Consider the following 24,469-nt stretch of genomic DNA (forward strand, 5'->3'; position numbering starts at 1 on the left):
ATGAAAATTAGAGTTTACACTGCTCCCCATTGGATTACAAATCCCTCCTTCCCTTTCGTTATACTTCCAGTTCTCCCAATTTCTCCTTCATGTCTTTGTTTTAAGTTAGTTTTACAGTTTGTGTATCATACTCTTTTTACGCTTTTCTTTCTCTCATTTGCAATTGCGCTATATAACGAGAAGGAAGTCCGGACCGAAAACAAATTATTTAAAAATATTTGTATACAATATTCTATGGTTGTTTTTAGCTTTTAGGCGTGAGTTAGTTTTCATATTTTAGATATGGTATATGGCATTCTAACGGGGATCATCCTGCCTCTTTGTATATCATTAGCTACAATTCACAGTGAGTTTTTATTTTAAAACTGTTGGTCTGTGATTTGAGAAAATAACAGCAGTTTAAGAGATAGCTTAGAAACTTGCAACTGCCTTTGTCAGTATGTGTTCGTGAAAATTGCTGTGCGTGCGCGTGTGAATGAATATATTGGTGTTATGAAACGTCTGTATATTGAGACATAATGTATGTACACACAACAACAACAACAACACACACACAAATATATATATACTTATATATATATATATATATATATATATATATATATATATATTATATATATATATATATATATAATATATATATATATATATCTATATATATATATATATATATATATATATATATATATATATATATATTTATTTATATTCACCATGTTGGATCGTTGAAATCTACAAGTCTTTTTCATTCTCGCTCTGTTTATTTTCTGCTATTCCTATCTGCTGAAGAGCGTAGGTGCGAAACATAAAAGACTCTTTCATTTTCTCCGAGCGTGAAACTAACGCACTTGCTTGTTGTTTATACACCTGTTTTCGTCTTTTGTTTATATATATATATATATATATATATATACATGTGTGTGTGTGTGTGTGTGTGTATATGTATATGTATATGTATATATATATATATATATGTATATATATATATATATATATGTATATATATATGTATATATATATATATGTATATATATATATATATGTATATATATGTATATATATATATATATATATATATATATATTATATATATATATATATATAGATATATATATATATATAATATGTATTGCATGTATGTATACATATATAGTGAGAATTTACAAAAAAAGACGAAGACGGGTGTGTAAACAACAAACAGATGTATAAGTTTAACGCTCGGGAAGTGAGAAAGTCTTTTACGTTTCGAGCCTATGCTCTTCGACAGAAAGGAACACAGAAATAAACAGAGAGAGAAAATATAAAAAAAAAGAAAAATATGTATACATATATACGTATGTGTGTATATATGTGTGTATGAATGCATCTATCTTTCTATCTATCTCTCTATCAATCTCTCTATATTGCTTATTGGTTTATACACGTGTTACTCTGAAAACTGTGATTCATGCAAGTATGGAAGAGTGCACTTTAAAACGACAATGACGACGACGATGATGATGAAATGAGAATGTTTAAGAACAACCCTTAGAAGATCATGGTCCACTTAATAACGCATTCATCTATTAGTAATCAACGAAGAAGCTTCTGTGATTGTTTTATCTTTTAGAAAATAGAAACAAAAACGTGAACAAAATAAGATACAACAATCGAAGGACACATTAGATCAGAAGTGAGGAGCATTCGACCTTTTCTGAAAGACTAAGTAGGACCTTCTGAAGGAAGTTTACGTTTGAAGGAAATACACTATATATTTTTGTTGATCTACTTTTGTTCAAAGCCTATCTTGTCAATTAGCTGTAAATTTTAGAAATCCCTAATTATATTTTTTTGTTTACATTTATTATTACTTGTTTAAATAATAAGTATTAATTATAATTGCGTTTGAAACAAAGAGCTAAAACAAATTCGGAAATTTACGGAAAATTACGCTTATTTTAAAAGTCCGCATTTCTTTAATTAAGGATTTGATGAGTAATTATATTTTATAAAATTATAGGATTTAACAACGTAAAATTTATTATTTTTTGAAGTGCTGTCCTGTTAAAAATCAGTTAACAATAAGCGGCTTTCCATCATGACCTCCCCGCACACACACATAAAAAAAAAGAAGTTATCCATACCTCTTCATTAAATAATATAAATCCATATATAACCCAGAAATCGCAATACACAGATATTGTTTTGAGCTGAGTGGGGGTGCTAGATTCCCTTGTTCGAAAATATAAGGACACAGATCGTGTCGTATAGCCAGCTGGAGGCGATGTCTCCTGGGGCTAAATTACAGCAACATTCGTCCTAAACCAGGACTACCATGTTATGTTGGCAAACAATCTTTACTACAAAGTAGTGTTGCTGAATATCTCACGTTGTGAGATTTAAAAATAGTAATTTCCCATATATACTGTCGGAAAAATTAAGACAAGAAGGTCATGGGTGGATGACCGTGACTCGAGAGGGTTTCACTGTTTGAACAGTATTCCGTTGTTGTGACGTACGTAGGTTAGTGGTTTGAGTGCTCGACTTACAAATGTAATTTCGTGGGTTCAATTCTTAGACCGATGGGTGCATCGTGTTCTTGAGCAAGGCACTTCCTTTGCGGTCTATTCAGCTAAAACAATGATTCTCAGTTAGCGTCTATATGACCACCCGGGGTCTACGTAAGATTTTGCTGATAAAATTTATGTACAGTAAACTAGTTACAATTCAACAATACAGAAAATATTTTAACAGTTTTTCCATCATTTCCTAAGAATATTTAATTACAAAAGTACAATGATACTTTTTTAAACGTCAAATAGCTATGAGGGTCCACCGGAGTAAAACAGGAATCAAAGAGGTCCATTGGTGAAGAATGGTTGCGAACCACTGGGCTAAGAGATGTTCCAATAGAGTGTTGGTGCAGCCCTCTGTCCCCCTCCGGCTTCCACACCCTAGATGGGATGTGTCACTGGATCAAAGGATGAGAGAGAGAGATAGATTGATAGATAGATAGATAGATAGATAGATAGAGAGAGAGAGAGAGAGAGAGAGAGAGAGAGAGAGAGAGAGAGGAGAGAGAGAGGAGAGGTTGTTTATGTCTGCATGCGAATTTACAGGCACATGAGACAATTAGCGAAAGCGTGGTACATGTTATCTAGCCATAGTCGCTCGAGGATGACGACTGACTACCACCACCACCACCACCACCACCACCACCACCACACCACCACCACCTCCACCACCACCACCACCACCACCATCACCATCACCAGACCTCTACCAACATCATCACCATTGATGCTCGCTCCTACCACAACACTATCTACAACTGCAACTGTTCGCAAACGAAACCAAACATTCGGAACCACACTTTGCTCCTCAACAATGTATGTCAGGTTCTCAGCAAAACGCACACGAAAAAAAAACTTCTTTTTGGGGGCAAAAACAATAATAAAAAAACAGTTTTGAAATTTACGGAGATACAAAACTCCATATTGATCAGGATAAAGTCAAAAACAATAAGAATGATTTCAAATTTTGGACAATGCCAGCAATTTTGAGGGAGGGGGATAAGTCGATTAGACTGACCCCAGTACGCACCTGGTACTTAGTTTATCGACCCCGAAAGGACAAAAGGTAAAGTCGACGTCGGCGGAATTTGAACTTAGAACGTAAAGGCTGACCAAATATTTATCTCTTTTTTACCGATAAGGGGCTAAACATAGAGGGGACAAACAAGGACAGACAGATGGATTAAGTCGATTACATCGACCCCAGTACACAACTGGTACTTAATTTATCGATCCCGAAAGATGAAAGGAAAATTCAACCTCGGCGGAATTTGAACAATAATAATATAATGTTTTCTACTATAGACACAAGGCTTGAAATTCGGAGGGAGGGGGCTAGTCGGTGTAATCTTCCCCAGTACTTGAGTGGTACTTAATTTATTAATCCCGAAAGGATGAAAAGCAAAGTCGACTTCGCCGGAGTTCGAACTCAGAACGCAGCAGCAGACGAAGTACTGCTAAGCATTTCGCCCATCGGGCTAACGATTCTGCCAGCTCGCCGCTCTGACTACAATAATAATAATAATAATAATAATAATAATAATAATAATGATAATGATAATAATAATAAAATTAATAATAATAATCCTTTCTACTAAAAGCACAAGGACTTAATTTTTTTTGTTGGATGGGGACTAGTCGATTGCATCGCCCCCCCCCCCAGTGCACAACTGGTACTTAATTTATCGACCCCGAAAGGATGAAAAGCGAAGTCGACCACGGCGGAATTTGAATAATAATAATAATAATAATAGTAGTAGTAGTAGTAGTAGTAGTAGTAGTAGTAGTAATAATAATAATAATAATAATAATAATAATAATTAATAATAATTGAATAATTCTAACAGAACTGTTAATGAAAAATATTTTGTATAAAACTGATGGAGATCGTTATATTGTTCATGACTAAATGCAAATAAATTACATGTATATTTGTCTCCTGAGATTTTGGACGAAATGAATTTAGAGATATAGAATATTTAACTTACCAAGTGTTCCCACGTAAATCATATCTTTATCTGATGTTTGACAGGAGACATCGGTCGTCTGCAAACAAAAATAAACAAAGAAAATCATAAGTTTTGATGAAGAAAGCAGAAAATTGGAAACGTCAAATGATAAATACATATTTTGATAAATGCTAAGTAGCATATGGTGAGTGAGTGAATGGTAGAGTCTGTCGATTGTCGGACAAATTTTTGTCTTTCTTAGAATTTGTCTCACTTTTTGGTAGAACTCGTCCGTTGCTTTTACTGATGCGATTCTGTAAAGTATTCCAGGTGATATGTCACCTGGCCTGTCGTTGGAGTATCCATCCTCTCTCTCTGATGGGTGAAAAATATGAGCAGAGTGGCTGATTCTGAGATAATGAGATAGTGAGAGATAAAGAGATAGAGAAAGAAGGTGAGAAGAAGAAAAAGAATGAGGAAGAGGGGAGGGGAAGAGGAATAAGAAGAAGGATAGGGAGAAGGAAGAGGATTAGAAAAAGAAGAATGAGAAGGAAGAGGAGAAGAAAACGATGAAGTAGTAGTAGTAGGAGAGGAGGAGAAGTAGTAGTTGATGCAGAATTAGAAGAAGGAGGAGGAGGAGGAGAGGAGGAGGTGGAGAAGAATCGATCCCAAGATTACTTTTTCGTACTGGTTACTTTATTTATCAACCGCGAAGGATGAAAGACTAAATGACCTCGTCAGGATTTGAAATCAGATCGCAGAGGTCTAGAACGAACATCATAAGGGCGTATCCTGTCCAATAACGCTAAACGTAGAAACAAAGGTCTTTCACCATGGCCTCAAGTTGACTCCAGCTTTATGAGCAAATCTGGGCGAGATTAGTCATTATTGGGGCTCGGATCAGTATACACCGTGCATTTGCTATTGGAATTTTTGTCAATTTGCTAAATGTGAGGGTTTTTTTTTGTTGCGACCTGTTCTAGTTCAAAGGGATACTTATGCCATCCACTGTGTCACGCCGATTCTACCTCAGAGTTGCTTTAAGGGTACATATATCAGAGGAAAGCGGCGAGCTGGCAGAAACGTTAGCACGCCGGGCGAAACGCTTTGCGGTATTTCGTCTGCCGCTACGTTCTGAGTTCAAATTCCGCCGAGGTCGACTTTGCCTTTCATCCTTTCCGAGTCGATTAAATAAGTACCAGTTACGCACTGGGGTCGATATGATCGACTTAATCCGTTTGTCTGTCCTTGTTTGTCCTCTCTGTGTTTAGCCCTCTGTGGGTAGTAAAGAAATAGGGACATATATCAGAGGAATACTCAGCCACTGACTGAGTATTCTGTGAATAGTCAATTCAGTTGATTAAACAACTGCAATAAAAATCGTCGAAACCGACGGATATCCACAGGGTTCTGCGTGAATTGCGTCTGTTTAAACAGACCAGATTTCTCGTCCGGCATCGAATGTTATGTTTGTTGGTGAACTGTGTCTCTGAAAAAGACCGGATCTCTGTTGTTGGAATACTTCTGATTACTGATTTGCCAGACCAAAACAAGGATTGGGGGGATAAAATCGTTTTTACTCCCTAGGCACTGCTCTGGTCTGGAATTGAACGACGTGGTTATTGGCCAACTGTGTATGTGAAAAAGACCGGATATCTATTGCTGAAATGCTTTTAATCATAGACGTATTCGAAAAGTGGAAAGCCTGGGGCTAAGCACATCAAAAGCAAGAACATGATGCTGTCGTTGTTGTATAATGGTAATTTCGATTCTTGTATCTCAAACTGAAAGAAGATAACGTGGAACGCTGTTAAGCACTTAAGTATTAAAAAAAAAACCCCCTCTCATTTCAATAAACATCCACACATACATTGGAGATACTCGCAAAGGCCAAAAACATTTCACTAACATAATTAAGGGGAAATTAAATTTAGTAAAAAGCTAAAAAGTAAACAGACCAAAAATGTTATCAAAACGTCTGTATGTGGAAATGCCGAAAGTTCTTCCCGCAAAATAAAATAATGTAATTTCTTTATTTGACATTAATCTAAGTTTAATTTGACGATAATTTTTCAAGTAAATTTAATTTTTATTTGAATTGTATTTGACAGCATTTTCTGTCAATTTGTTTTTCCGTTTCTAATCGAATTCTTTGTGAATTAATTTTCAAGTCGCCATTAATTAATTTACGTCAAAATTCGAAACGAGTGGCGTTGACTAACGAACGTTTTAACTTTAGTTTAACTGACATTCCGTCGGTTGCGACGATCAGTGTTTCAGTAATTTCGATCAACGGAACAACCCGCTCGTGAAATTAACGTGCAAGTGGCTGAGTACACCTTGTATGAAGCTCTCAGGAAGATTCAGCATGATACAGAACGTGAGTAGGTTGGTCCTTTGAATTACAGGTACAACTCATTTTTGCTAACTGAGTGGACTGGAACAAGGGAAAATAAAGTGTCTTGCTCAAGGACACAAAGCGCCGCCGGGAATCGAACTCACGACCAAGAGATCGTGAGTCAGATAACCAAACCACTAAACCAGGCGCCTTCACTTTGTTTAATTTAATAGGCGGCGAGCAGGCAGAATTGTTAGCGCGCCGGACAAAATGCCAAACAGCGTTTATTCCGGCTTTTTACATTCTGAGCTGAAGCTCAAATCTCGCCGAGGCCAACTTTGTCCTTTACCCGTTTTGGGAAAAGTACCAGTAAAGTATTGGGGTCAACGTAATCCGTTTGCCCCCTTCCCTCACTATTGCTGGCCTTGTACCAAAATCAGAATGTATTTTCGTTTAGTTTTATCCTCGGGTCAACTCTTATCAAGCTGATCTAAATCAAAAGACACTCTAACCAAGGCCATCCCATTTGCTTTCGATGCCACGTACTGATGTGCCTGGGATCTCATCATTTTATATTTTTCTTTTCTTTTCTTTTATTTGCTTCAGTCATTTGACTGCGACCATGCTGGAGCAAGTTGAAACCAAGGCTTATTTTTTGTAAGCCTAGTATTTATTCTATCGTTCTCTTTTGCCGAACCACTAAGTTATGGGGACGAAAACACACCAGCATTGGTTGTCAAGCGACAGTGGGGGACAAACACAGACACACAAACATATACACACACATGCATACACAACACACACACACACACACACACACACACACATACACACACACACATACATATACGACGGGCTTCTTCCTCTTTCCGTCTACCAAATCCACTCACAAGGCTTTGGTCGGCCCGAGGCTATAGAAGACGCTTGCCCAAGATGCCACGCAGTGGGACTGAACCCGGAACCATGTGGTTGGTAAGCAAGCTACTTACCACACAGCCACTCATTTTTTTTAAACGTTGTAATATGTGATTGGAAGGAAATTTAATTGTTATTTCTAGCATCTCGACTGACCAGCCAGTCGATGCGGACGAAGTGAATGCAAGTCTAAAATGATTTGGTTTCAGCATTCAACGTTTTGAGTTTAATTCCGACCGGAGTGAGAAACTGCTGGAATTGGGGCGGCTTAGAGTGGGGTGAGGTGGAGTCTTGATCGATAATATGATTATCATTGACACTTGGCACTCCGTCGGTTACGACGACGAGGGTTCCAGTTGATCCGATCAACGGAACGGCCCGCTCCTGAAATTAACGTACAAGTGGCCGAGTACTCCACAGGCACGTGTACCCTTAATGTAGTCCTCAGGGAGATTTAGCGTGACACAGAGTGTAACAAGGCTGACCCTTTGAAAATACAGGTACAACAGAAACAGGAAGAAAGAGTGAGAGAAAGTGGTGGTGAAAATGTACGGCAGGGTTCACCACACCGGATCCTCGTGGAACTTTAGGTGTTTTCGCTCAATAAATACTCACAACGCCCGGTCTGGGGATCGAAACCGCGATCCTAAGACCACGAGTCCGCTGCCCTAACCACTGGGCCATTGCATGTCCACATTGACACTAACGATGTCTAAAGTAATCGATGATATCTCTTCTGTTGTGAAGGCACGTGGTTTAATGGTTAGCATATTCGGCACGCGATCGTAAGGCCGTGAGATCGATTTCCAGCGGTGCGGTGTGTCTTTAAGCAAGATATTTTGTTTCCCCTTGCTCCAGTTCACTCAGCTGGCAAAAATGAGTTGTAGCTGTAATTTAAAGGGTCAGCCTTATTACACTCTGTGTGAAGCTGAACCTCCATGGGAACTATGTTTAGGGTATGCATGTCTGTGGAGTGCCCAGCCATTTGCACGTTAATTTCACGAGCAGGCTGTTCCGTCGATCGGACCAACTGGAACCCTCGACGTCGTCGTAAGCGACGGAGTACCAGTAATATCGATTTCATTATATTTTCTAAAATTTATCTTTCTCTTTGAAATTAATCGTCGGGAAGAGAGTCGTATCAAATGTGGGCACGGATTTTTTTTACTCTGGAAACAAAGCATTTATTTGTGCTTAGTGTCACCCGTTTACCTTTCAATTTTTTCAGGGGGCCAATAAAATAAAATACGTGTCGAGTACCGAGATCTATGGCATCGTCTGCCTTTCCGCCCCCACATCTGTAGCTACGCTACTATTATTAACCCTGGTTGAAGGAACCCACGAAACAAAACATAAGTGCCAAGGACGATCTATTTCACTAAAACTCTTCAAGTCGGTGCTCTAACATGGCCGTAGTCTAATGACTGAAACAAGTAAAAGTTAAAAAATAACAGATAAAACCCTTAACTTAACTGGTCATTAATATAATTGCTATTATCATGCTTTAAAAATTCTCCTCACTCCCTAAGATCTAATATTCAAATTGAACACACTCAATTATACGTTCAAGATAAAGACCCTTTTTTCAATCACTGAATGACGTCATCTGAAGCGCAATTTTGAAATTATATGGCCTAAAGTGAGCATTTCCTTATTAGTGTTTGCTTAATTAGGCATCGTTAACTGCCAACACGCTTAATTATTCTTAATTTACAATACTGATCTCCCGGGATGACATCGTTATGAAGTGACCTGAAAGATCGCTGAACAACTTTACGTCTTTTATAACACGCAAATAACTAGAACGAAGAGCAAGAACATCATCATCATCAACAACAACAGCATCAAGAACAACAACAACAACAACAACAACAACAACAACAACAACAACAACAACAATTTCTACTGGAGGCACAAGGACCGAAATTTTGTGGGGGATTGGGTAAGCTGATGTCATCAACCCCAGTGCTCAGCTGGTACTTAATTTATCGACCCCGAAAGGAATTTGAGCTCAGAACATGAAGACGGACGAAATACCACTAAGAATTTTGACCGGCGTGCTAGCGATTTTGCCAGCTCACCGCCCTAATAATAATAATAATAATAATAATAATAATAATAATAAATGCTCTGATGCAGTACCAGGCAGTGGCTCTCATGGCTTCTGATCTTAACTGATTGGAAGTGTTATCATGTACATTGTTTTGTCTTGGTATAAAAGATGGGCTACAGCAAATATTCTGCTCAATACCACAGATTTGCTTGTCAGTTGTTTGACCTTAACCAGTTGAGCATGTCCCTTAGTGGCTGACGATATGTGCATCTCTGATCACGAGCAGAAGTAGTGGGGGAGCATCATAGCCATGTGTTGAGAGGGATTCTTTGGGGTTTGAATAATTCACCTCTGGAAACATGGGTGGTTCTTTCAACATCCTTAAACAACCCTTATTCAGGGACCTTTTGAGCGGGATGGGCTACTCAACCTGAAGAAAATTCTAACTGGGCCCCACCTGCAAGGTCATGTGCTGTTTATCTTGATATGAGATCACCATGTCGCGCACATATGGTTGTGATGCATGTGCCTGGTGTACCCTTATCAGACGGGTAGTCATGATGGGTATATTGGGCTTCGTATATTTTACCCCAGTGTCACTTTGATGGCATGCACTGCTCTCTCACTCAATAATAATAATAATAATAATAATAATAAAATAATAATAATTAATAATAATATAATAATAATGATAATAATGATGATGATAATAATAATAATAATGATAATAATGATAATAATAATGATTATAATAATAATAATAATAATAATAATAACTATAATAATAATAATAATAATAATAATAATAATAATAATAATAATAATAATAATAATAATAATAATAATAAAAGTAATAATAATGGTTTCAAATTTTGCTATAATGGCAGCAAGTTTAGGGGAGGTGATGAGTCGATTACATCGACCCCAGTGTTCAACTGGTACTTAATTTATCAGCCCCGAAAGGATGAAAGGCAAAGTCGACTTCGGCGGAATTTGAACTCCGAACCTAAAGACGAATCAAATACAGCTAAGCATTTTATCAAGCAAGGGTTGAACCAATTGTGATTGGAGGCCCAAGGGCTCCAACGATGAAAAGGGGTCGATGATGAAAAGCCTTCAGAAACACTTTGGCACAATTGGAATCTGTCCCAGTTTTACGACATTGCAAAAGACAATACTTTTGGGAACAGCAAACAACGCGCATTTTGTCCGTCTCTACATTCTGAGTTCAAATTCCACCGAGGTCGACTTTGCTTTTTACCCTTTCGGAGTCGATAAAATAAGTGGTACCAGTTGAATACTGGGGTTGATGTAATCAACTTCCACCACCCCTGAATAACTGCTGGCTTTGTTTGAAAATTTGAAATCATTATTAAGTCGATAAATTATTTAACTTACATATTTGTGTATCGCATCATGCATTTTACACCCTTTTGTAACGCACGCTTTGTATGTATGAACCGGACCCTGTGGCAAATAAAAACATTATTATTATTATTGTTGTTGCTATTATTATTATTATTTTATTATTATTATTATTATTATTATTATTATTATTATTATTGAATGAGAGAGCAGTGTATGCCATCAAAATGACACTGGAGTAAAATATACGAAGCCCAATATACCCATCATGACTACCCGTCTGATAAGGGTACACCAGGCACATGCATCACAACCATATGTGCGCGACATGGTGATCTCATATCAAGGTAAAGAGCACATGATCTTGCAGGTGGGGCCCAGTTTGAATTTTCTTCTGGTCGAGTAGCCCATCCCGCTCAAAAGGTCCCTGAATAAGGATTGTTTAAAGATGTTGAACGAACCACCTATGTTTCCAAAAGTGAATTATCCAAACCCCAAAGAATCCCTCTCAACACATGGCTATGATGCTTCCCCACTACTTCTGCACATGATCAGAGATGCACATATCATCAGCCACTAAGGAACATGCTCAACTGGTTAAGGTCAAATAACTTACCAGCAAATCTGTGGTATTGAGCAGAATATTTGCTGTAGCTCATCTTTTATACCAAGACAAAACGATGTACATGATAACACTTCCAATCAGTTAAGATCAGAAGTCACGAGAGCCACTGCCTGGTATTGCATCAGGGTATTATCATCATCATCATCATCATCATCAATCATCATCATCATCATCTTTAAGGTTTCGAGCTGGGAGAACCCACTAAACACCTCCCCAAAATTTCCGGCCCTTGTGCCTATTGTAGAAAGGATTATTAAATCATCGTCGTCATCACCACCACCACCACCACCAACCACCACCACCACCACCACCACCACCACCACCATCATCATCATCATCATTATTATTATCATTATTAATTACACTTGTTCACTGTCTGCTGCAATAATAATGCCAACTTTTTTTTTCTGTTTGATTATAGCGACAATCAAAACAGCAGCAAGTACAAGCACTAAAAAAAAAGGAAACAAAAGCACTAAAAAAAAAGCAACAAAAGCACTAAAAAAAAAGCAACAAAAGCACTAAAAAAAAAGCAAACAAAATTACAAACGAACATGTCTAGGTTTGAAATTCATACGACTAGACAGAATTGCATAACATCTCATTTTGTTTTATATGAAGACATGACACTAGACGGATCAGTCACACACACACACACACACATACATACATATAGATACATACAAAGATATACATACATACAAACGCACACGTACATACATATTATGTAACTACACACACACACAGACGTGAGTGTGTGTTTGTGTGTTACACTGGACATGATAAAAAAAACTCTTCATTTTGTTGTTTTCTACGATTTTATAGTTTTTGTGACCAAGATATATAGAATTACAACCTACGTGCATGCGTGCGTATATATGTATGTATATGAATGTATGTATGTATATGTGTGTATGTCTCTACACTCATATATATATATGTATATATGTATATCTATCTATCTATCTATCTATCTATCTATCTATCTATCTATCTATCTATCTATCTATATTTAAATACGAGCAAAACGCCACCCCCGTCCAATGGACAGTGCTGAGTTGTTAAACATTTAAACCAAATTTTCTCAAAACAACTTGCCCGCCCGTCCCGTAGGCCTCCCCTTTGAGAAACACTAAATTTGAGACACCAGCAAAAGAAGAAATAAAGATAGACTTTTTTTCTTTTCCAAGAAAAACGATTTTACAAATGCACATTCCCACGGCTTTATCGATCGCATTCTCAGCTGGGATCGATTTTTGTAATTTTTTTCAAGACTTATATACGCCCTGATACCGTTGGTATCTACATATCAAATTTGAGCGCCATCGGATGGAGGATGCCCGAGATCCTAGAAGACTCACACACAGACAGACAGAACGGATTTCATATAATAGATGTATATAGGCAGTAATTTTCTTTCGGTTAGTGTTATCAATATCATCATTATCATCGTCGTCGCCATGGTCATCATAATCGTCATCACCGCCATCGTCACCATCATCACCATCCTTCTCCTACTCTTCCTCTTCGTCGTCTTTTTCGTCATCATTGCCGTCGTGGGGGTCGACGATGACACTGTAATGATGTTGAAGACAACCAGCCATTGAAGCTGAGGGAGGCGGCACCGTTCTAAAAGAATATGAGGGCTGTGACATGAGCGAAGAATAAGGCAGAAAATTCGGTGAGTTTTGCAGCCCAGCACCAAGGGAGGCAGCTCTATGCCACCGGCCAGCATCCTATGGTATTGAACCGACGGACTGCGTAAGTAACTTGGTGGGGTGGGGTTGGTACTGATCGAAGCTTCAGGGGGAGAGAATTTGGTACAAGATTATGGGACAGGCTGAACAGTCACCTAGAAACGAGCCAGGAGGAGATTATCCTTGAAAAGACGAATAGAGGTGGAGAACACATCTGAGCATTTAATCTTGTTTCTGTTGGCCGCTCAGACTAAATCGCCTCCTTTTTCATTGTTTAAGGGTTTAAGGAAGGAATGCTTCTTATGGTCAAAATGTCCATCTACTGTTAACATGCTCTTGACCAAAGGTTGTAAACCTTTAAAAAATCTATGGGTCCTCTTTTTAAAAAAAAATCTATGGACCCATTTTTTAAAAAAAATCTATGGCCCCATTTAAAAAAAATCTATGGGCCCCATTATTCTTTATTTTTCATCTTTTACTTGTTTCGGTCAATTGACAGCGGCCATGCTGGGGCGCCGTCTTAAGGAATTTTTAGTCGAATGAATCGACCCCAGGAATATTATTTTTTAAAACCTGGTACTTATTCTATCGGTACCTATTGCCGAACTGTTAAGTTATGGGGACGTAAACATACCAGCACTCGTTGTCGAGCGGTAATAGGGGACAAACATAGGCACAAACACACACGCGCACGTGAATGTGTGGGTTTCATAGCTAAAACTTTCTAATATTAAAATTTATTTCAATTAAGATAATATTAGGTATTTTTCTCGCTTGTTAAAATAATTATTTAGAATGAGCTCTTTCATCTCCTTTGTATATATTCTCTCTCTCTCTCCCCTTTTTCTCTCTCTTTCCCTTTCTCTCTCCTGCAACCGTTGATTTGAAATATGTCAACAGGAACGATACGACATCAATTTTAGTAGCCTTCGAGGGTCTACAAAAACCGCTAAGCGAAAATCAGGACTTGAGGACTTGGCATCTGGAATATTCACTGTCGTTCACAGTCATCTAATATTTGGAATATGTGACCGGTAGAACTTCCATGTTAGCAGTCTTTGGTAGACTAGTGGCGGGGAAAGAGCGACGATGTCAAAGAAAATATTGGCATCGACGAGAAACACTAGCTGTTTGTTACAGGTTTTCGACCTGGGGTGGGTAGGTATACGTACAACTTGTAGAAATCCTTAACCTGGCAATGACACCGGAAGAAAGGCATTGCTAGCTAGAGATAAACTCTACAGTTATGGAAGAGGGGTCAGTCGGGCTTGTCCGAAAGAGGCTTGTCCGAAACTGCTCGGAAGACAAACTCAGCCCAAGTTGACTTTGCCTTTCAGCCTTTCGAGGCAGATAAAAATAAAGTACCAGTCATGTACTTGGGCGACGTAATCGACTTGCCCCTCCACCCAAAAACTGCTAACCTTGTGCCAAAATTACAAAGAATTATTATTATTATTATTATTATTATTATTATTATTATTATTATTATTATTATTGGTGAACCGGCAGAGTCGTTAAGCACGGTGGGCGAAATGCTTAGCGGAGGTCGACTTTGCCTTTCATCCTTTCGGGGTCGATAAATTAAGTACCAGTTGAGTGCTGGGGTCGATGTGATCAACTGTCCCCATTCCTAGAAAACCTAGGCCTTGTGCCTATAGTAGAAAGGATTATTATATTATTATTTTATATTATTATTATTATTATTATATTATTATTATCATTATTATTATTATCATATTATTATTATCATTATTATTATTATTATTATATTATATTATTATTATTATTATTATTATTATCGCCGCCGTCGTCATCACTAGCATCATTATTATATTTTGTCTAATTAAAGTCGCTTGAGATTGTACAACCGTCCAAATCACTGTGGCCTATAGCAGTAATGCAATGTCTATGACAAGAAAAATATATCGAAGTCAGAAAAAAATCCTATTTAATATAGACTATATGACATTGATTGATTGAGAAGAAAAGAAAATAGTTTGTTTGTGTGTATGTGTGTGTGAAAGAGAGAGAGAGAGAGAGAGAGAGAGAGAGAGAAAGAAGGGGAGAGAAAAGGAAGAAAGAAGGAGTAAAGGGAGAGAAGACCCAAAGAGAAATGGGACGGAGGGAAAAGAAAGGTTACAAAGAGGAATGATACATAAGAGAGAAAAGTGATGAAGTTTTAAAGAAATTGCAGAGTAATGGAAGGTGCAGAAAGAACGCAGCAGTAGTAACAGTAACAACAACATAGAGAACGGTACTGAAGAATGTGAAGAGAAAGAGGCAGCGAAAGAGATGAAAGGCGGTAAAGATGGCACAGTGATACTGAAAGAGAAAAATGATGAAATGATGAAGTGGTGAAGTGATGAAATGGTAAAGAAATTACAAAATTATGGAAGGTGCAGAAAGAAAAGAGCAGCAGTAGCAGTGGAGGCGCAATGGCCCAGTGGTTAAGGCAGCGGACTCGCGGTCGGAGGATCGCGGTTTCGATTCCCAGACCGGGCGTTCTGTGTGTTTATTGAGCGAAAACACCTATAGCTCCACGAGGCTCCGGCAGGGGGTGGTGGCGACCCCTCTTGTACTCTTTCGCTCCAACTTTCTCTCACTCTTTCTTCCTGTTTCTTGTCCCCGACTTCCTACGCAACCGCTGAGCCTGGATGCGCATTCATCCATCCGTCGATGCTCTCTTCTGCGGGTCTTACGAATAGCAAAGGACCACGTTTCTGACTTCTCCCATCTTGCGAGCTCTGGGACAGCAACAGCAGCAGTAGCAACAACAACAACAACATAGAGAACGGTGCTGAGCAACGTGAAGAAAAAGAGGCATTTAAAGAGATGAAAGAAGGGTGGGAAAAGAGAAAAGGTTGTGTATGAGATGAGGACTGAAACAGAAAGGAAAATGTGACTGTAAAGAAATAATAGATATGGTATAAAAAAAAACGATAAGTAAATTTTAAATAGAGATAAGGGAAATAACTCAAGTGGGCTAATAGCATTTTATAGCATAAATAAGATAAGGAGTGATGTATTGAAAGGCGTAAATAAGAAATCCCTCAGTTGAGATTTCCGTTTTATACGGGGGTAAGAAAACAAATGCCTAATGGTAAATTGTTAGCGCCTCTTATAGAAAAGGAGAGGCAATTTCTCGATATTAAAATAATTAATTTCTTAGACCTAATATGCATAATTCAGAAACATCTGATCTCCGTTAGAGAAACAATAAAGTATGAAAGATGAGTTTTGTATGCTACGAGAAAGAGAAATAAACAGTGATAAAGGAGGAATGAAGTGCACGCCATTACTATTAAACTATTAAATTGCAGTTATGTTAATGTCAACATTTAATTTTTAATTAATTTATTTTGATTAAGCTAATTCTTTTATTAGTTTGCTTTGTTCTTTCTACAAGAACGAGTTGTGCTCATGGCCATCGCTGCCTTGCGAGACCGGCGTTGTTACTTACCATTAACGCCTCGCTCAAAATTTTGCAAAAATAAACAAATAAATGAATAAAATATGTGTGGCGAGAGAATTCGGAAAACGTTAGAAGAGTCATTCATGGTATTCACAGACCTTCGAAGACTGGTGAAATTGATGTCGCTTACGATTCAATAAACCTATCGCAAATCAACGGTTGTTGGAGAGAAGGGAAGAGAAAGAGAGAGAGAGAGAGAGAGAGAGAGAGAGAGGGGGGGGGGAGAGAAAATATGCAGAGAAGATTAAATAATTATACGAAAAAAAATGAGTGAAATCCCTAATATTTTTTTAATTGAAATAAATTTTAATATTAGAGAGCCTTAGCTATGACAAAAAAATCAAAATAGGAGGGGAGTTGCTTGACAAATAGTTTTATGATTTGTTGATCACCCCGGAGTTGTTCACAAACTCTTTCATCAATTGGTAGCATAGAGTATTCAATATCTGTATAAACCAGCCAGATATTAAACTATTACCACTGTATTGGGCATAAAATATACAGTGATTATTTTGAATTATTTTGACAAGAGCAATAGATAACTTCTGACGGGTTTCGGTTTTATTGCGGCTTCATTAGGGAAGCATAGACGTTCTCTCGACATCGATCACACGCGTCTGACTCGGGTTCAGAAGTTACAGCCTGAGTTGTTATCTATAATCGTAAAAAAGTAATTCAAATTCAATGTTTTCTTGAAACAATAAATTTCTACAGAGATTAGGATTTAAACTCCAATCTATGAAAAGTTTCCGTTCTTCAATATTCTTAAAGGAACGAAAAATTATGCAGCAACTCGGGCTGATACGAACGAGTCTGGTTGATGAAAAAAGACTAGCATTTCTTGTCAAGAGTACAGGCGACAGTCAGATCGCTGATGTTTGTTGTGTACTCCGCTGTTGTTATCTTATTGCTGTTATTCTGTGCGTCTGTGTGTAAAAGATCAGTTGTGTTTTTGCAGGGTTGCTTTATTTTTACTCTTAACTTAGAAATGGAGTAAGACATAGAGCTAGATATAAAAAAATAAGCCATTTGGGGCAAAATCTGTGATGAGCCCGATTGACGCTGATGACCTGAAGTCGCCTCCGATGCATATATATATATATATATATATATAATATATATAATATATATATATAGTATATATATATGTATGCATGTATATATACATATATGTATGTATGCATCTATCTATATATATTTGTATGTATGCGTCTATCTATATATGTATGTATATATATATGTATATATGTACGTATGTATGTGTGTATATATGGAAAATGATTAGTAGACATTCATTGATAATGACGAAGATGATGATGAAGAAGATGATGTTGATCATGGTGATGATGATGACGATGATGATGATGACGATGATGATTACGATGACGATGATGAATTTGATGAAGATGATGATGATAATGATGATGATGATGAGGATGAGGATGATGATGATGATGATTATACAGCGGTTAAGTTTAATGCTAAAGAAATCAAGATGAAGAGACGAAATCGATTATGTTTAGAAGATGAAAGGCTATTTATTGATTTTGAATATAGTTGTTTGATTGGATTAGATGTCGCCTCTCGGTTCATTGGCCGCAAGATCGTCCCGCATCACTGGGCAATAGCGGAATATTACCGGTAAAGCCACAAAACTATTTACTTTATTATACACTATAAAGGAAACGAAGGACTAAGAGGTGTTTGACCCGCAGCGTAGAGCTTTCAGAATATATTACATAGCAATAAGGCGTTAGGTCAGCGGTTCTCAGCAGGGGTTCATATGACCTCCGGGGGCGGGGGGGGGGTCCTTATGATCCTTTGTGAGGTTCACGTAAGCAAAATAGTAAATTGGGGACACAGTAGTATTTTTCTTTTATTCTTTTACTTGTTTCAGTCATTTGACTACGGCCATGCTGGAGCACCACTCTAAAGGGTGTCAGTCGAAGAAATCCACCCCGGGAATTATTCTTTGTAAGCCTAGTACTTATTATATCAGTGTGATTTGCCGAATCACTAAGTTACGGGGGGACATAAACACACAAAACCATCGAATGGCAATGGTAAAAAATCTGAATTCAGGTAAAAAAAAATGATCGAGGACCACTGTGTTAGATTAAAGGTAGGAGTTAGCTTCAGTTCTCCTGTAAGAATATGTAAGTCCTGGCGACAGGAAACAACAAACGATCGGTGTATCATTTCGGATTCAGGGGACAAACTGAGGTAACTTACTTGTTAAGATTGGCGGAAGGGATATTGACCCTTTGGGGTTTTGAAGGGAACTTGTAACTTAACAAGAGCAGCAGCAGTACCTGCTGTTATGTTAAACAAATAAGAGACAGCCACCTCGTGGCTACTTAAAGTGTTAGAGACAGGACAGTATAAAGGATAAAAATCCTTTCCAAGTTATATAGAGTCATAGGACCGGTTTTCCGGTTTCCTGGTTTCTGTAGCGTATATATTCACCCCTGGATTGGACGCCCGTCCGTCGTGAGATTACGCAATTTTTGCCAGCTGTGTGGACTGTAGCAACGTGAAATGAAATGTTTTGCTCAAAGAACACAACGCGTCACCCGTTCCAGGAATCGAAACCACAATCTTACGACCACGAGTCCAACACCCTAACCACAAAGCCACGCGCCTCCACATTGTTGGAAATAGTACACCGTCCTTCCTCAAATCATATACTACTCTCTTGAAAAAATAAGAATAAAGCATGAGATAAAAATGACCCTAGATATATTATGTACATGTATACGGAAATAATAAAAATAAAGGAAAGGTGATCATGAATGTGACCCTGGGCTAAACGACAACACTCGCCAATTCTGTAATAGCCATATTGTTACAATAATTCGTAGCAACAGAAGTGTTGGTATGTCTCCTTTCTTTCTTTTATCGCCATAAAGTTTTGTCTGGTTTTCAAATATTAAATGTTTAAACACTGCCTTCTACTCGTTTCAACTAGTTTGACTGGTTAGAAACATTTACTAACACCTCTCATTCGCAATGTCTCCTTCAAATTCTTCAGGGTAAAAATAAAATAAAGTAAAACAAAATAAAAGCCAAACCTGTTTTGCTTCCTGGTGGATTACAATTTGTTACATATACGAAAGGGAATGGAATGCTCGAGGCGTAGTGGTTAGGTTATTCGGCTCGCAATATTAAGGTTGTCAGTTCAATTCTCGGCGGCATGTTTTGTCCTTGAGCAAGACACGTTACTTCACGTTGATCCTGTCCACTCAGCTGGCAAAAATGTGTAGTACCTGTAATATTCACAGGGAGAAGCCTTGTCACACCCTGTGTCACGCTGAATCTCCCTGAGAACTACGTTAAGGGTACACGTGTCTGTGGAGTACTTAGCCATTTGCTCGTTAATTTCACGACCAGACTGTTCCGTTGATTGGATCAACTGGAACGCTCGTCGTCGTTAGCGACGGAGACGTGTATATATAAAGGACGGCTCAGAGAAGGTACGAGTTTTATTTGCGAGGAACACAGCTCAAGAAAATCTAACTCCATAATCTCTAGTTTCTAATAGCAACGAATAATTGATAATTTTTTTTGCGAGCTAACCAGAGAACTTGTACGTGGTTGCATAGAAATAAATGTGTCTTCATGAAAAAAAAAAAAAAAAAAAACGAAAGGAAGGAATGCAGCATTGGAAAATGTAGTCTTAGAACACCACACCTGAAGATAAGACGTGATGATCACTTCTAGAATGTCTCTGATTATAGGTCTAAGCTTGGTCATTCAAATCTGAATTCAATTCCGCCGAGATCGAATTTGCCTTTTATCCTTTCGGGATCGATAAATTAAGTACCAGTTACGTACTAGGGTCGATCTAATCGACTGGTATCTCTCCCCCAAAATTTCGGGCCTTGTGCCTAGAGTAGAAAAGAAACTATCCAGTATATGACTGCTATTTATTTTGGAGTGCTCGGTGAGAAGGAAAGCAATGTTGGGTCTGGTATGATTTGAACTCAGAAAGTAAAAAGACAGGACTAAATATCCTTTTTGCTATAGACACAAGGACTGAATTTTTGTGGGGAAGGGGCCAGTCGATTATATCGACAACAGTGCTCAACTGTTAATTATTTCATCGAACCCGAAAGGGATGAAAGACAAAGTCGACCTCGGTAAAAAGTTGATCTCCCAGCGTGAAAACGGACAAAATACCTATTTCTTTACTACCCACAAGGGGCTAAACACAGAGAGGACAAACCAGGACAAACAAACGGATTAAGTCGATTATATCGACCCCAGTGCGTAACTGGTACTTAATTTATCGACCTCGAAAGGATGAAAGGCAAAGTCGACCTCGGTCGAATTTGAACTCAGAACGTAGCGGTAGACGAAATACGGCTACGCATTTCGCCCGGCGTGCTAACGATTCCGCCAGACAAAAAAAGGGAAACAAATTGAAGGATGAAGAAAAGCCTAATAATAATAATAATAATAATAATAATAATAATAATAAGCCTTTCTACTGTAGGCACAAGGCCTGAAATTTGGGGGAGGGGCAGTCGATTAGATCGACCTCAGTATGCAACTGGTACTTAAGGATGAAAGGCAAAGTCAACCGCGGCGGAATTTGAACTCAGAACGTAAAGACAGACGAAATACCACTAAGAATTCTCACTTCGGCTCTAACTCACTAAGTCAAGCTGGGATATAATTATGGGTGTGTCATTAAGACGCTTGCTTAGCAATCTTGTGGTTCAGAGTTCGATTTCACAACGTGGACCTTTGATAATTGTCTTCTGTCACAGTTTCAGCCCCATACGTGCTCTATGAGTGAAAATGGGTAGATGGAGACAGTGTGGAAGCTTATTGATTGTACTTTGCTTATACTTAAGCGGCGCTGGAGTAGACTTCAAGAAACAACAAGGAAAACAAAAAAAAAGTCTTTTCTTGGGAAAACACGAATTACAAAACTAAAGTTAAATTTTTACCATACCACGATTACTACCACCAACCACCTCCTATATTACTACTACCAACACCACCAACACCACCACCACCACCAACACCACCACCATCACTACTACCAATACTACTACTACTACTACTACTACTACTACACTACTACTAGTAGTACTGCTGCTGCTGCTGATTCGGCTGCTGCTACTACTACTACTACTACTACTAATACTGTCACCAGCACCAGTACCATCATCACCGTCAGTACCACCACCATCAACAACAACAACAGCAACCATTACTACTACTACAACCACCACCACCACCATCACTACTACTCCCTCAACACCATTGCCACGACCACTATCACGACCCCGTCTCTCATAGTTCCGCTTGTACCACTGTTCCCACGGCTAAGCATATCTCATATTTGACACTCACCAAGTTTAACACGAACGCTTTAGTGGTATACATATATATATATATATATATATATATATATATATATATATATATATATATATATATTATATATATATATATTATATATATATATATCCCCATAAGCTGACATGTTGTACACATGCCTGACCACATTAAAACTTTCCTATTATGTCTGGTAATAGCTATTGTTTGGCAACTTGTAGATATTTGCATATTGCGCCCAAGTCATAATACGTAAATATACAATATGCGTACATTGCATACAAACACACACACACACACACACACCCACACACACACACACACACCCACACACACACACACACACACATATATATATATATATATATATACATACCACATATATACATAGCACATATATACGTATATACATACCACAAAACACAAGCAAGTATCATCCTTTTCTCCATATATATATGTATGTATATATATATATCCAATCACACATACCTTTATATATATATATGTATATATATGTGCGCGCGTGTGTGTATATATATACATACATACATACATACATACATACATACATACATACATACATACATATACATATATATATTATATATATATATATTACACACACATACACTCGAATTACCCAAGCAATTACGCTGTTTTTATTACTATTAACGTATGTCATAAAAAAGTGAGATCAGTTTTTATTCGCGTTTTTCTTAACTTCCTAATGTATCTCCCCCACTCTCGCACCGTTTACAATTCACCTTCGTGATTTCATCTCACCCCCCCCCCTCCACCGCTGGAAACGAGAAGAATACTCGTCTGCATGACAGGTTATTGCTTAACATTAACAACTTTACACATGAAAGGTATGCAGTGATATATCCCTTCCTGTTTTTTTTTCTTTATAAACATAGCCACAGGATTGGCTGTCTGGTATGTAGCTTGTTTACCAACCACATGGTTCCGGGTTCCGTCCCACTGCGTGGCCCCTTGAGCAAGCGTCTTCTACTATAGTCTCGGGCCAACCAAGGCCTTGTGAGTGGATTTGGTAGGTGGAAACTGAAGAAGCCGTCGTATATATATATATATATATATATATTATATATATATATATACACACACATACGTCTTCCTTTTCTATTGGACTTTTTTCTGTTTTGTGTTTGTTCTTAGTTTTTTTTTATTTGCTATACACACACACGCACACACACACACACACACACACACACACACACACATATATATATATATATATATATATATGTACGTTTGTGTATATGTTTGTGTGTCTGTGTTTACGTCCCCGTAACTTAGTGGTTCGGCAAAATTTGCCAATTGAATAAGTACTAGGTTTACAAAGAATAAGACCTGGGGCCGATTAGCTCGACTAGAGGCAGTGCTCTATCATGGCCGCAGTCAAATGGCTGGAAAGAATAAAAGAATTAAAGATAGTCAACTCCATGACTTTCTGTCTTGTACCTTAATTGGTATATAGAAACGTGTCTTTATCTTTACTAACCAAACCAAGCAAATTTTATCTGGTCCCGGTTCCCCATACATTGTATATGTGAAGTGAAATTTTGTGTGTATACTTAGAGTTGAATTGTTTGTATAACCTCGTTGTTCTGTTGATCTAATGGGCTAGCATTCTTTAATTGCAATAATTTGTGAATATATAATTGTATTGTATAATGTCGATCTTATATATATTTATACGAACATGTAGGTATAATTTCTTCCACACTGAAATTATCACTACATAATGAAGGCTGTGAAACGACTGTAAGCCTAAGGATATTAAGTGGCTAAGTAAATATATTTACTTCTCATTTTCTCCTAACTTTTATGGTTTATATATTCTACATGAAATAATTTCATCGATCATCATCAGGAATTTAGCTGCATAGATATTCTCATTATATTTCTCTGTTTTGAATTACCATGGGGACGGTTAGCCATGTCCGCAAGAAGAGCTTTCTGTGATAACCACACGATTCTCTAAATTCAAATCTTGTACTGCAAATATACATATATATATATTTCGTTTTTGGATTTGTTTTGCAAGATTCTTTATGAGAGTTCGTGTGTTGAAGCATATTTTGTTGTGTCTGGGGAGAGTCATTCTCTTTTTGTGTCTTATTATTTAACACA

General features: G+C 37.8%; 1 long non-coding RNA gene across 1 annotated transcript; it reads right to left on the reverse strand.

Moving 5' to 3' along the window:
• Positions 1 to 4,536: 4,536 nt before the first annotated feature.
• LOC118761894 lies at positions 4,537 to 21,140 on the reverse strand. Its single transcript, XR_004997719.1, has 3 exons — positions 21,102 to 21,140; positions 11,206 to 11,274; positions 4,537 to 4,598 (listed from the first exon to the last, which is right to left on the reverse strand). It is a non-coding gene; the product is annotated as an uncharacterized LOC118761894 (long non-coding RNA).
• Between the last annotated feature and the right edge of the window lie 3,329 nt (positions 21,141 to 24,469).

The sequence above is a fragment of the Octopus sinensis genome, unplaced genomic scaffold, assembly GCF_006345805.1.
Source record: "Octopus sinensis unplaced genomic scaffold, ASM634580v1 Contig18476, whole genome shotgun sequence".
NCBI lineage: Eukaryota > Metazoa > Mollusca > Cephalopoda > Octopoda > Octopodidae > Octopus > Octopus sinensis.